This window comes from Carcharodon carcharias, chromosome 11 (assembly GCF_017639515.1).
Source record: "Carcharodon carcharias isolate sCarCar2 chromosome 11, sCarCar2.pri, whole genome shotgun sequence".
Lineage (NCBI taxonomy): Eukaryota > Metazoa > Chordata > Chondrichthyes > Lamniformes > Lamnidae > Carcharodon > Carcharodon carcharias.
In genome coordinates this window covers 3,179,652-3,193,296 of record NC_054477.1, presented here as the reverse complement: position 1 = coordinate 3,193,296, position 13,645 = coordinate 3,179,652, and the positions used below count along the sequence as shown (strand labels likewise).

The 13,645-nt window shown below is 44.9% G+C and overlaps 1 protein-coding gene across 2 annotated transcripts in view; it reads left to right on the top strand.

Moving 5' to 3' along the window:
* The window catches only part of LOC121284375 (ankyrin repeat domain-containing protein 50-like), a 163,220-nt gene extending 161,346 nt beyond the window's left edge, over positions 1-1,874 (top strand). For both annotated transcript variants that reach the window (XM_041199800.1, XM_041199799.1), the window contains exon 5: positions 218-1,874. The gene's annotated coding sequence lies outside the window, so the exon portion shown is untranslated. The remainder of the gene's footprint in view (positions 1-217) is intronic.
* Positions 1,875-13,645: the final 11,771 nt, after the last annotated feature.

Below are 13,645 nucleotides of genomic sequence, written 5' to 3'. Positions count from 1 at the left end.
GCACTCCCTCAGTACTGACCCTCTGACAGTGCAGCACTCCCTCAGTACTGACCCTCTGACAATGCAGTGCTCCCTCATAACTACATTTGGGAGTGTCACATTTGTCCTCAAATCTTTGGATTGTCGCTCAAACCCACGACCTGGTGCAGAGGCAAGAATGCTACCAATCAGGAGGAAAGAACTTGTCCTGATCTGGTATTATCTGTATTTTTTGCAGGAATGCTTCTTGCGATGGGCTGAACTGCAGAGAAAGTTGATGTATTTGTTTTGGATCCAGTGGCAGGAAGGAATATTGCTCTGTGTGTCACTGACTGCGACCCCTGAGATTCCAGGACAGGCGGCAGAGTTCTCGTATTGCTCTTGGAACAATCCTCTGGGATACCACAACCTAATTCAGGAAAAGGGCAGACTTGTTCCTGATAACATGCGATTGAAATGTATAATTTTGTAAATATGTATTTACAACCTGCGCCATGATCAATGCCGACATCCTGCTGTTAAACAGTATGTACAGTATTTGGGTCTTTTCCTGATGAAATCGGGATGAAATTTTATTTTATATTGGATTTATTTTCTTCAGCATTAACACTCGTGGGAAGTGGGTGCGAAAGGTTGACAGGGGTTTATCCTAACTCCTGATCAGAGTGGATACCACCCCCCCCCACCCCCAGGTGTTGCCTCCTGACCCCAAAATCAAGTCTTTGGTGGTCACATCACCCTGGATCTGAGCTGGCTTGAGTCAAGGAACAGGATCAAACTGAGCAATGTTGGGAAACCCTTACTGTGTCCCATAATGTTCTCACTGTCCCATCATATTCACGAGCTGGGCCACTGTTACTAGTATTAACATTGTACACATGCCCATGTGAATGGTGCAAGTGCCATGACTAGTTGTGCACATGGTGTTGTAGAACTGACAAGCGTCATTATCCCTGTTAACGGTCATGCACCTGACCGTGTGAATAGCACAAATGTCACTCTTCTTATTAGCAGTTTTCAGGCTGCTGGTTATATTGGATTGATGATTAAAATTAAATTTTTTTGTTGGGCGTGGGGGGTGGGTGGTGGGATGTATTTGGAAGGCTATATTTGTGTGCAGAAGTTGCTGGGGGCAAACTCAGGTTGAACTGGACACCCCGGCCCTGTGATGTTTCCCTGCCCCCATGCACCTGGGGAACAGTCCACACTCCTCTCTTCACCCAGCTCCCCCCTTGCCCCTCATGTCTCCTCATCATGGGGGAGTGAGGGTGGGGGAAGAGTCACCCAGGCTGTGGGGTAGTGAGAATTGCTGGAGTGTGCGTGTCGGAGGGTGAGCTGGGTATGTGTGGTTCCGCCTGCTGCTCAGTGAGTGCCCACAGGGGAAAGGTGCCAGTGAACAGTAAGAGAACGACCTGCTGAAGTGAACACTAATCAAGCAAAGACCTGATTGGGGGTCAGTGGATCCTGGGCCGGTGTTTGTGGGGTTGGGTGTGGGAGGGAGGTTGGGCACCCAGTGAAGGGCATGGGGAGAGATTACACAACATCGCCTGACCACTTGACCCTCAGTGACTACATGCTGATGACCTCACAGCGTTCCACAAGATTTTGGCGCCTGTTCTGGACCATGGGGAAGAAGCCCAATCTGCCCCATTTTCTAGTGTACTGTAAAATTCCTGATTGTATTTTTTAGAAGCAGAGGGCAGGGGGTTGCTGGTCAGACTTGAATTTATTTTTTTATTTTGGTGCTGTTCTGATGTTCTTTGTACTGAGGGTTGCTCATCTTCACTGACATATCCAGCTGGTTGCTGTTCCCTCTCTTTCTGGTTTTTATACACGGTTTTTTTTTGAGACAAAACTCTGTTACTACCAGAGGCTCTTTCCCCCTCTTGCCAAATACAAAGGTTTTGGATTTAAACATGTTCTCATCTCTTGTATCTTTGTGTCCAAATTGCTGCCTGCTCACTCACTGTGCTGTCTATGACCCTCAGTGGAGAGGAAACAATATATCACAATGCGTGGTACAAACAGGCGATGGTGTAGTGGTATTGTCGCTGGACTAGTAATCCTGAGACCCAGGGTAATTCTCTGGGGACATGAGTTTGAATCACATCACGGGATCTGGAATGATGCCATGCAATCGTCATTGGTTGTTGTAAAAACCCATCTGGGTCACTAATATCCTTTAGGGAAGGGAATCTGCTGTCCTTACCTGGTCTGGCCTACATGTGACTCCAGACCCACAGCAACAGGGTTGCCTGTCCTCTGAGTTGGCCCAGCAAACCACTCAGTCTAGGGCACTTGGGGCAACAAATGCTAGTCTTGCCAGTGACTCCCACGTCCCATGAAGAAATATGAAAGATAGAGGATGCCATTGAGTCTGCTTCATGGCTGATTTGGTTGTGGCCTCAGCTCCACTTTCTTTCCTACCCCCAATATCCTTTAATTCCCTTGTCAATCAAGAGGAGGGGATGGAGCAGTTGTATTGTTGCTGGACTAGTAACCCAATAAATGCTGGCCCATCCAGCATCCAAATCCCATGAATGAATAAAAAAAAGAATCTATCTCACTCAGCCTTAAAAATATTCAATGACCCTGCCCCCTCCGCTCTCTAGGGAAGATAAATCCATCGAATCACGATCCTCAGGGAGAAAAAAATTCTCCTCATCTCCGTCTTAAATGGGAAACCACTTATTTATAAACTGAGACCCCTATTTCTATTCTCTCCCACAAGGGGAAACAATCTCTCAGCATCCACCCTGTCAGGTCCCTTCAGGGTCTTATATGTTTCAATAAAATCACCTCTCATTCTTCTAAACTCCAATGGGTACAGGCCCAGTCTGTCCAACCTTTCCTCATAGGAGAACCTTCCCATCCCAGGAGTCAGTCGAGTGAATAAAGACCCAGCTGGTCTCAGTCAGTAGCACTCTCCCAATTACTCTGAAGGTCTCCCCCTCTCCAAAGGATACATGGCTGACACTCTAGCGATGGGTCATCTTTCAGATGAGATGTTGAACCAAGCTCGAGAAACTACTTCATCTTCCAATTAGCCACTTTACAACCTTCTTTGAGTTCAACAATTTCAGATTATAAACACTGTCTCCCATTTAGATTATTTCATTTTGCCAAGAGCCAGTCTGTGTCTTGTTTTCATGATTTTGCTTTCAGTTAGACCTCACCTTTATTCTGCCATTAACACGTACTCTGGACCAATGCTTTGTTTCTTTACTACACCCGATAGCACCCTCTTTGCTTTTTGCTCGATGACATCTTTGTTCTTTAATCACTCGCCCTCTAACCCATCCCAACCTTTATTTATTTCCACCTCCCCCTTCCCCCTTTTGACACTATAAAACCCATCACATTTCTACCTCCCTTCAGTTCTGAAGAAGTCATATTGGACTCGAAACGTTAACTCTGTTTCCCCCTACAAAGATGCTGCCAGACCTGCTGAGTTTTTCCAGCATTTTCTGTTATCTTCTGTTAACCAAGGCCCTGTCTGCCCCTTGAGCAAATAATCTGAGAGCACTATTGGAAAACACAGCAGGGAAGTTCTCCCCAGTGTCCTGTGGTCAATCTTCACTCAACAAACATCACTAAAACCAAAACAAAAACAGAATTACCTGGAAAAACTCAGCAGGTCTGGCAGCATCGGCGGAGAAGAAAAGAGTTGACGTTTCGAGTCCTCATGACCCTTCAACAGAACAGAATCCAAGGAAGGGGTGAAATATAAGCTGGTTTAAGGTTTAAGGTGGGGGGTGGGGAGAGAAGTTCGGGGGTGGGGGGTGGTTTTTCCAGGTAATTCTGTTTCTGTTTGTTTTTGTTTTGGATTTCCAGCATCCGCAGTTTTTTTTGTTTTTAATCACTAAAACCAGATGGCCTGGTCAATATTTCAGTGCCAGATATTGGTATCAGTTGTTGGTGGGAGCTTGCTATTTACACATTGATTGTTATTTCCTACTTTACAATAACAATTGCTCTTCAGGGATACTTCATTGATTGGAAAGGACTACAGAGTGTCCTGTGGGTGTGATAAAGGTGTCATAAAAATGCACTTTACTTAGAGCTGAACTCCTGTGGGTCAGCTGCAGATTCTATTCCTTAGATTCCATTGCCTATTTTACGCACTGGAGTTTAGATATCCACCACCAAATTAAATATGGGAATATCTTATGATGCTGGCCTGGTATAGGCTGAGATCAATACTGCATTTGAAGATGTTTCTGATGAGCTGGACAATGATCTCAATGAGCTGTTGTATACACAAGCTGGTATTTATGTTACAATGGACTAAAAATCCAGAGAGTAAGGGTTAATGGTAATCCCCAGGATGTTGATAGTGGGCGATTCAGTGATGGTAATGCCATTGAACATTAAGGGACGATGGTTGGATTCTCTCTTGTTGGAGATGGTCATTGCCTGACACTTGAGTGGCACGAATGTTACTTGCCACTTGTCAGCCCAAGCCTGGATATTGTCCAGGTCTTGCTGCATTTGGACATGGACTGCTTCAGTATCTGAGGAGTTGCGAGTGGTGCTGAACATTGTGCAATCATCAGCGAACATCCCCACTTCTGACCTTATGATGGAAGGAAGGTCATTGATGAAGCAGCTGAAGATGGTTGGACCGAGGACACTACCCTGAGGAACTCCTGCAGTGATGTCCTGGAACTGAGATGACTGACCTCCAACAACCACTTTGTGCTTGTCAAGGAACCAGTAGGGGAGAGTTTCCCCTGATTCCTATTGGCTTCCATTTTACTTGGCTCCTTAGTGCCACACTCAGTCAAATGCTGGCCTTACCAGAGACATACATATAAATTATTAAAAATTATCCAATTTCAGCCCTCATCCCAGGATTGTTGCAAATCAGTCTCTGCTCACTGGGTTTCAACAGGGGGTGAGGTGAAAATCAGGAACATCGAAGCAACAAACCTCATACAGTTCAGCAAATCTTGGGGCTCTATTACCACCTGGTGGACACTATGGGAAGAGCAGCTCCATGCTTCAAGCATGTCTTTTCTGAGGTTGACCTGTACCTTGGGAAATGTAGATGCACAGGGTCTTTGAGCAGCTGTGCTACACTCCCCTTGCTATAAAGCAGATGCAGCAGTCACACATGGATAGCACACTAGCTAACCGTTAGTCTGGGAAGGAGGCTGAGGCAGAGGTGTTGAGAGTAATGAAGTTATTAGACATTGACTGTACTGCCCCTATAGTCTCTATGGTTACAAGTGTCCTTGTAGCAGGTGGCACACCTCCTGCTGACCTACAGCCTGTGGTCACCACTATCATCACTTTGTCAGATTGGATTGCCAGGATACTCTTGTTGGCATAAGGGTAGGCACATAATGCCCACAGATCTCTGTGGCATATCTTTCATTTATATAGATTGCTCTATGATGAGAGACTAAGTAAATTTGGTTTTTATTCTCTGGGTGTGTAGAAGAATGAGAAGTAATCTAATGGAAACATACAAGATTCTGAAAGGACTTGACAGTGTGGACCCTGGGAGATGTTTCCCCTGGTGGGGAATGTAAAACACATGGGGCACAGTCTCAGGATAAGGGGCCGATCATATAGTACAGAGATGAGGAGAAATGACTTCACTCAGAGGGTTGTGAATCTTTTGAATTCTCTACCTCAAAGGGTTGTGGATGCTCCATTGTTGAATACATTTAATCACAGAAGAATCACAGTATCTCTACAGTGCAGAAGGAGGCCATTTGGCCCATTGAGTCTGCACTGGCTCTCTGAAAGAACATTCCACCTAGTCCCACTCCCCTGCCTTATCCCCGTAACCTTGCACGTTCTCTCAGTTCAGGTAGCAATCCAATTCCCATTTAATACCTCGATTGTACCTGCCTCCTCCACCCATTCAGGAAGTTCATTCCAGACTCCAACCACCTTTTGGGTGAAAAAATTTTCCTCACATCACATTTACTCCTTTTGCCAATTATTTTGAATCTGTGCCCTCTAGTTCTTGATGTTCTCTTCAGTGGGAACAGTTTCTCACTATTTACCTTGTCCATACCCCACAGGATCTTGAATACCTCTATCAAATCTCCTCTCAGCCTTTCTCCAAGGAAAACAGTCCCAACCTCTCCAATTTATCCTCATAGCCACAGTTCTTTAACTCTGGAAATAATTTTTGTGAATCTCCACTGTATTCTCTCCAATGCTTTCACATCCTTCCTCAAATATGGGGCCCAGAACTGTATGCAGCACTCCAATGAGGCCTAACTAGTGTCTTATACAAGTTCAATATGACCTCCTTATTCTTGTACTCAATGCCCTTATTAATATAACCTAAGATACTATATGCTTTACTAACTGCTCTCTCAACATGCCCTACTATCTTCAATGACTTATGTACATATACACAGAGGTCCCTCTGTTCCTGCTGCTCCTTTAGAGGCTCTCCCTTTATTTTATACTGTCTCACCATATCTTTCCTGCCAAAATGAATTACCTCACACTTCCCTGCATTGAACTTCATCTGCCACTTGTCTGCCCAATCCACCAACATGTCTATGTCCTTTGAAGTTCAAGACAATCCCCATCACAGTTGACAACATTTCCAATCTTCTTATCATCAGCAAATTTGAAATCATGCCCTGCACACCACAGTCTATGTCAATATTATATATCAGGAAGAGCAAGGGTCCCAACACTGACCCCAGAGGAACTCCACCACAGACCTTCCTTCAATCTGAAAAACAACTATTTATCACTACTCTGTTTCATGTCACTCAGCCAATTTCTTATCCAAGTGCCTCCTTTCCCTTTTATTCCATGGCTGGGATAGACAGATTTTGGTCTCTCAGAGAATTAAGGGATTCGGGGAGTGGGTGGGAAAGTGGGGTTGAAGCTCAAGATCAGCCATAAATGGCAGAGCAGGCTTGATGGGCCAAATGGTCTACTCCTGCTTCTATTCCTTATGTTCTGATGTATAAATGCAGTATTCACATAGACTTACGTAGAAATTACAGCATAAAGCAGGTCATTTAGCTGAATTGATCCGTGCTGGTGTTAAGATCCAGATGAGCCTCCTCTTGCCCCACTTAATCACACCCAATAAACATATCCTCTTCTCTCATGTTTAGCCAGCATCCATGTTATTCACCATGACCACTCTGCAAGCTCCACATTTTCATCGGTCTCTGGATAAAGAAGTCTTTCTTGAGTTCCATATTCGATTTATTTGTGACTCATATTTATAACCCATATTTTTAGTCTCTTCAACAAGTAGAAACGTTTTTCTATATTTACCCTATAAAACCCCATCATAGTTTTAAAGGTAAAAGGAAAATACTGTGGGTGCTGGAAATCTGAACTAGAAACAGAAAATGCTGGAAAAACTCAGCAGGTCTGACAACATCTGTGGAGAGAGAAACAGGGTTAATGTTTCGAGTCTGTATGACTTCAGAGGCTTTTTATTTCATAATTTTAAAGATCTTTTTCAAGTTACTCCCCCTTTTCTATTCAGTGGGGGAGAGGATACAATAAACTTAGCAAAACATAATTTTTCAGCTTGAGTAAATCATAGGAGAAGAATGGGAACAATGTCATGGGAAAGATGCCTTTGTTCAATAAGCGATGGAGTTCTAAATGAGATTAAACCACCAACAGCTTCCAACTGGTGAAATGGGATGAGTGAATGCTTTCATTAGAATGTTGCATGAGGAACTGGAGTTAACCATCAGGCCCGACAATCCATCTAATTTCCACTCCACATATCCTGGAACCCCATCTTCTCACCATATCCCACAATCCAAACCCTGACTCTGCTTTCATTTCTGAGATGTGAGTGACACTGGCTAGGCCAACATTTATTGCCCATCCTTAATTGCCCTTGAGAAAGTGGTGGTGAGCTGCCTTCTTGAACCGTTGCAGTCCATGTGATGTAGGTACACCCATAGTGCTGTTAGGAAGAGAGTTCCAGGATTTTGACCCAGCGACAATGTAGGAATGGATGATTGACTCCCAACAACCACAACCATCTTCTTTTGTGCTAGGTATGACCCCAACCAGTGGAGAGTTTTCCCCCTGATTCCCATTGACTCCAGTTTTGCCAGGGCTCCTTGATGCCACATTTGGTCAAACGTGGCCTTGATATCAAGGGCTGTCACTCTCACCTCACCTCTTGAATTATTTGGACTAAAGCTGTAATGAGGTAAGCAGTTATATGAATTTGAATTCAGGTTCCAAAAACTGGTAATTAAGAGCTTGGATGTGAAAATGTGACGCTGAAACTATCAGATTGATGTTTAAGCCCAACTGGTTCACTAATATCCTTGAGGAAAGGAAAGCTGCTGTCCTTACCCACACTGGGTACATCTCACCCCAGTCTCACACCAATGTGTTTGCACAATCTCAGGGCAACATGTGCCTCACTAGTGACACCTTCAGCTTTGAAAAATAACTGCATTCAATGTCCCTCATTTAAGGACAGAAAACAAGAGAAACTGACCAAGAACAGAAGACTGGTTTAAAATTATCTTTATTCTATGCAGCATGCAGCTTTCAATGCACACACACACAGAAATACACTAAATTATATATTCAGAGACTCATACAGACACAAATTCTCACACACGCACGAACATGCAGAAATACACACACACACATACACAACCTCACACACTAAAGACATACACTCAACCTCACATTCAGACACATACACACACTCTCACACACACCCTCAGACATACACTCATACATAGAAATACACAAACTCATATACTCAAGAGATATGCTCACACACTCAAATACACATGAACACACTTAGAGACACATATTCAATCACACAAATACATACATAGAGTTGCACACAGAAATAAACACATAAACTCAGAGATGCATAACAGAAATACAGTTTCATACATAAAATAGTGACAGTTCAAATACATTGTGTTAATGATTAGATTGAAATGGTTTTCAACACATACTTGGTAATCCCAGTGAGCAATCCAAGACGGACCCAGCTACTCACATAAGATAAAAGCAAAAAACTGCGGATGCTGGAAATCCAAAACAAAAATACCTGGAAAAACTCAGCAGGTCTGACAGCATCTGCGGAGAGGAACACAGTTAATGTTTCAAGTCCGTATGACTCTTCAACAGAACCAGCTACTCACTATTGCTATAAAAACAAAAAAACTGCGGATGCTGGAAATCCAAAACAAAAACAGAATTACCTGGAAAAACTCAGCAGGTCTGGCAGCATCGGCGGAGAAGAAAAGAGTTGATGTTTCGAGTACTCATGACCCTTTGACAGAACTAAGTAGAAATAGGAAAGGGGTGAAATATAAGCTGGTTTAAGGTGTGTGTGTGTGTGTGGGGGGGGGGGGGGTGTGGGGGGTGGGTTTGGTTGGGGGAGAGAAGTGGAGGGGGCGTGTGGTTGTAGGGACAAACAAGCAGTGATAGAAGCAGATCATCAAAAGATGTCACAGACAACAGAACAAAAGAACACATAGGTGTTAAAATTGGTGATATTATCTAAACGAATGTGCTGATTAGGAATGGATGGTAGGGCACTCAAGGTATAGCTCTAGTGGGGGTGGGGAGAGCATAAAAGATTTAAAAATATTTAAAAATAATGGAAATAGGTGGGAAAAAGAAAAATCTATATAATTTATTGGAAAAAACAAAAGGAAGGGGGAAGAAACAGAAAGGGGGTGGGGATGGAGGAGGGAGGTCAAGACCTAAAGTTGTTGAATTCAGTATTCAGTCTGGAAGGCTGTAAAGTGCCTAGTCGGAAGATGAGGTGCTGTTCCTCAAGTATGCGTTGGGCTTCACTGGAACAATGCAGCAAGCCAAGGACAGATATGTGGGCAAGAGAGCAGGGTGGAGTGTTAAAATGGCAAGCAACAGGGAGGTTTGGGTCATTCTTGCGGACAGACCGCAGGTGTTCTGCGAAGCGGTTGCCCAGTTTACGTTTGGTCTCTCCAATGTAGAGGAGACCACATTGGGAGCAACGAATGCAGTAGACTAAGTTGGGGGAAATGCAAGTGAAATGTTGCTTCACTTGAAAGGAGTGTTTGGGCCCTTGGACGATGAGGAGAGAGGAAGTGAAGGAGTAGGTGTTACATCTTTTGCGTTGGCATGGGGTGGTGCCATTGGTGGGGGTTGAGGAGTAGGGGGTGATGGAGGAGTGGACCAGGGTGTCCCGGAGGGAGCGATCCCTACGGAATGCCGATAGGGGGGGTGAAGGGAAGATGTGTTTGGTGGTGGCATCATGCTGGAGTTGGCGGAAATGGTGGAGGATGATCCTTTGAATGTGGAGGCTGGTGGGGTGATAAGTGAGGACAAGGGGGACCCTATCATGTTTCTGGGAGGGAGGAGAAGGCGTGAGGGCGGATGCACGGGAGATGGGCCGGACACGGTTGAGGGCCCTGTCAACGACTGTGGGTGGAAAACCTCGGTTAAGGAAGAAGGAGGACATGTCAGAGGAACTGTTTTTGAAGGTGGCATCATCGGAACAGATGCGACGGAGGCGAAGGAACTGAGAGAATGGGATGGAGTCCTTACAGGAAGCGGGGTGTGAGGAGCTGTAGTCAAGGTAGCTGTGGGAATCGGTAGGCTTGTAATGGATATTGGTGGACAGTCTATCAGCTGGGGCCCATGTGGGTACCCATAGCCACACCTTTTATTTGGAGGAAGTGAGAGGAGTTGAAGGAGAAATTGTTCAGCGTGAGAACAAGTTCAGCCAGACGGAGGAGAGTAGTGGTGGATGGGGATTGTTCGGGCCTCTGTTCGAGGAAGAAGCTAAGGGCCCTCAGACCATCCTGGTGGGGGATGGAGGTGTAGAGGGATTGGACGTCCATGGTGAAGAGGAAGCGGTTGGGGCCAGGGAGCTGGAAATTGTTGATGTGACGTAAGGTGTCAGAGGAATCACGGACGTAGGTGGGAAGGGACTGGACAAGGGGAGAGAGAAGGGAGTCAAGATAACGAGAAATAAGTTCTGTGGGGCAGGAGCAAGCTGAGACGATCGGTCTACCGGGGCAGTTCTGTTTGTGGATTTTGGATAGGAGGTAGAAGCGGGCCGTCCGAGGTTGGGCGACTATCAGGTTGGAAGCTGTGGGAGGAAGATCCCCAGAGGAGATGAGGTCAGTGACAGTCCTGGAAACAATGGCTTGATGTTCAGTGGTGGGGTCATGGTCCAGGGAGAGGTTGAGGAAGTGTCTGCGAGTTGAAGCTCAGCCTCCGCGAGGTAGAGGTCAGTGCGCCAGACAACAACAGCACCACCCTTGTCAGCGGGTTTGATGACGATGTCAGGGTTGGACCTGAGAGAATGGAGTGCAGTAAGTTCAGAGAGAGAGAGATTAGAATGGGTGAGAGGAGCAGAGAAATTGAGACGACTAATGTCGCGCCGACAGTTCTCAATGAAAAGATCAAGAGAAGGTAAGAATCCAGAGGGAGGGGTCCAGGTGGAAGGAGAATATTGGAGGTGGGTGAAAGGATCCATTGAATGGGGAGAGGACTCCTGCCCAAAGAAGTGAGCCCGGAGACGAAGACGGAGGAAGAAGAGTTCAGCATCGTGCCGAGCCCGAAATTCATTAAGGTGAGGGCGTAAGGGTATGAAACTAAGTCCTTTGCTGAGCACTGAACGTTCAGCATCGGAGAGGGGAAGGTCAGGGGGTATAGTGAATACACGGCTGGGGCTGGGATTGGAAGATGGGGTGGGGACGGAGGAACAGGCAGGGGTGGGGGGTCCTAGATGGGTGTTGGTGTCGATGAGTTGTTGCAGCTTGCGTTCCTTAGCACTTGAGAGAAAGAGAAAAAGTTTCTTGTTGAGGCGTCGGATGAGACGAAGAATAAAATGAAACTGGGGGCACACGCAGCTTTGAAAAAGGGTATGGCGGTGCTGCTGGAGGGAGAGGTCGAGTGTGTTCATGTGGCAGCGCATGGCACTGAGTGTGGATTTCAGAATGTGACAGGAACAGCAGTCCGAGAAACGTTTTATGTCCCGGAGATACCTGTAATCCTGGGTGGGTTCGAAACATGAGGTACTCACTATTGCACTGGTCCTGACCAGAGTAAGGTTACTTGGATTGACAGAATGCTAAATTAACTATTTAAAGTAAAGTAATATTCAGGAGGGAATCAAATGAGTGAAACAAAATCCTAGAACTTGAATTCTGATGTAGGGACCGAACTTTCTAATCCTGTCGAGTTAGACTGGCTGGGTTACGTTGGCTGTGTTCACCAGAATCTCAACTTTAAAATATGCATCCTAATGTTCAAATCTTTCTATGGACCTGCTCCTCCATATCTCTATAATTCAAGAATTTTGTCTTTCTCCAATTCCGGCCTCTTCAAGTTTTGTCTCTCCACCATTTGGCCATCTAGGTCCTGATCTCTGGGATTCCCCACCTCTCCCTCACCCCCAAACCTCTCGCCCTCTCTTCTCCTCTTCCCTCCTTTAAGATGCTCCTAAAAATCTGCCTCTTTGACCAAGCACCCAGCCTAATAGCTCCTCATGAGGCTCAGTGTCAAAATCTTTCCCATAATGTGAAAATTTTAATGCATTAAAGGTACTATATAAATGCAAGATGTTGGTGTTACAACAGTGCCTGTACTTGAAAAATACTTTATTTGGTGTAAAGCACTTTGGGACATCCTGTAGTCATTCAAGGCATTCTATAAATGCAAGTCTTTATTTTATATTTAAGGTGCTATAGAAATGCAAGCTGTGTTTTTTTAACATAAAAGTAACAGGCCAGTGAATCATAAATATCTTGTAATGTGATATTGAAGGGTTGGCAAGGGTGCAGAGGAGGGTGACTGGACTAATTCCCAATTTAAAGCATTTTAGTTATCAGCATAATCCAAAATGAGTTCTAATTCCCTTTTAGAGAAGTGCAGATTTAGGGGTGATCTAATCGAGGTTGTAAGATGCTAAAGGGAATTGATTGTGTTCCAGTTGACAGTTTGTTACAATGAAGAGAGTTAGTGAGGACCAGGGTCACAGTTTGAAGCTGTGTAAGGTCAGATCTAGGAGGTGGCTCTTTTCCTGGATGATGAACCCTAGTCGCAGGTTGCTGGCCCACACAATGTGTGCAGAATTACTTCAAATGAGATCAAAGCAAAAAACTGCGGATGCTGGAAATCCAAAACAAAAATATAAATTCCAGAGTGAACATTGAGTTCAACAATTTTAGATCATGAACTCTCTCCTCCATCCCCACCCCCTTTCCGATCTGTCCCTTTTTTCCCCAATAATTTATAAAGATTATTCTTTACCCACCTATTTCCATTATTTTTAAATGTATTTCCATCCATCGTTTTATCTCTACCTTTTAGCCTATTTCGATCCCTTCCCCCCCCACCCCATCCCCACTAGGGCTAAGTGTACCTTGCTCATCCTGCTTTCTACCCTTAATTAGCACATTCCTTAGATAATATCACCACCTTCAACACCTCTTTGTCCTTTTGTCTGTGACATCTTTTGGTTATCTCCACCTATCACTGGCCCTCTATCCAGCTCTACCTGTCCCACCCCCCCTCTTAAACCAGCTTATATTTCACCTCTTTTCTATTTTTCCTTAGTTCTCGGACTCGAAATGTTAACTGTGTTCCTCTCTGCAGATACTGCCAGACCTGCTGAGTTTTTCCAGGTATTCTTATTTCCCTTCAAACGAGAGTTTGGGTGGATCAAAAGGCA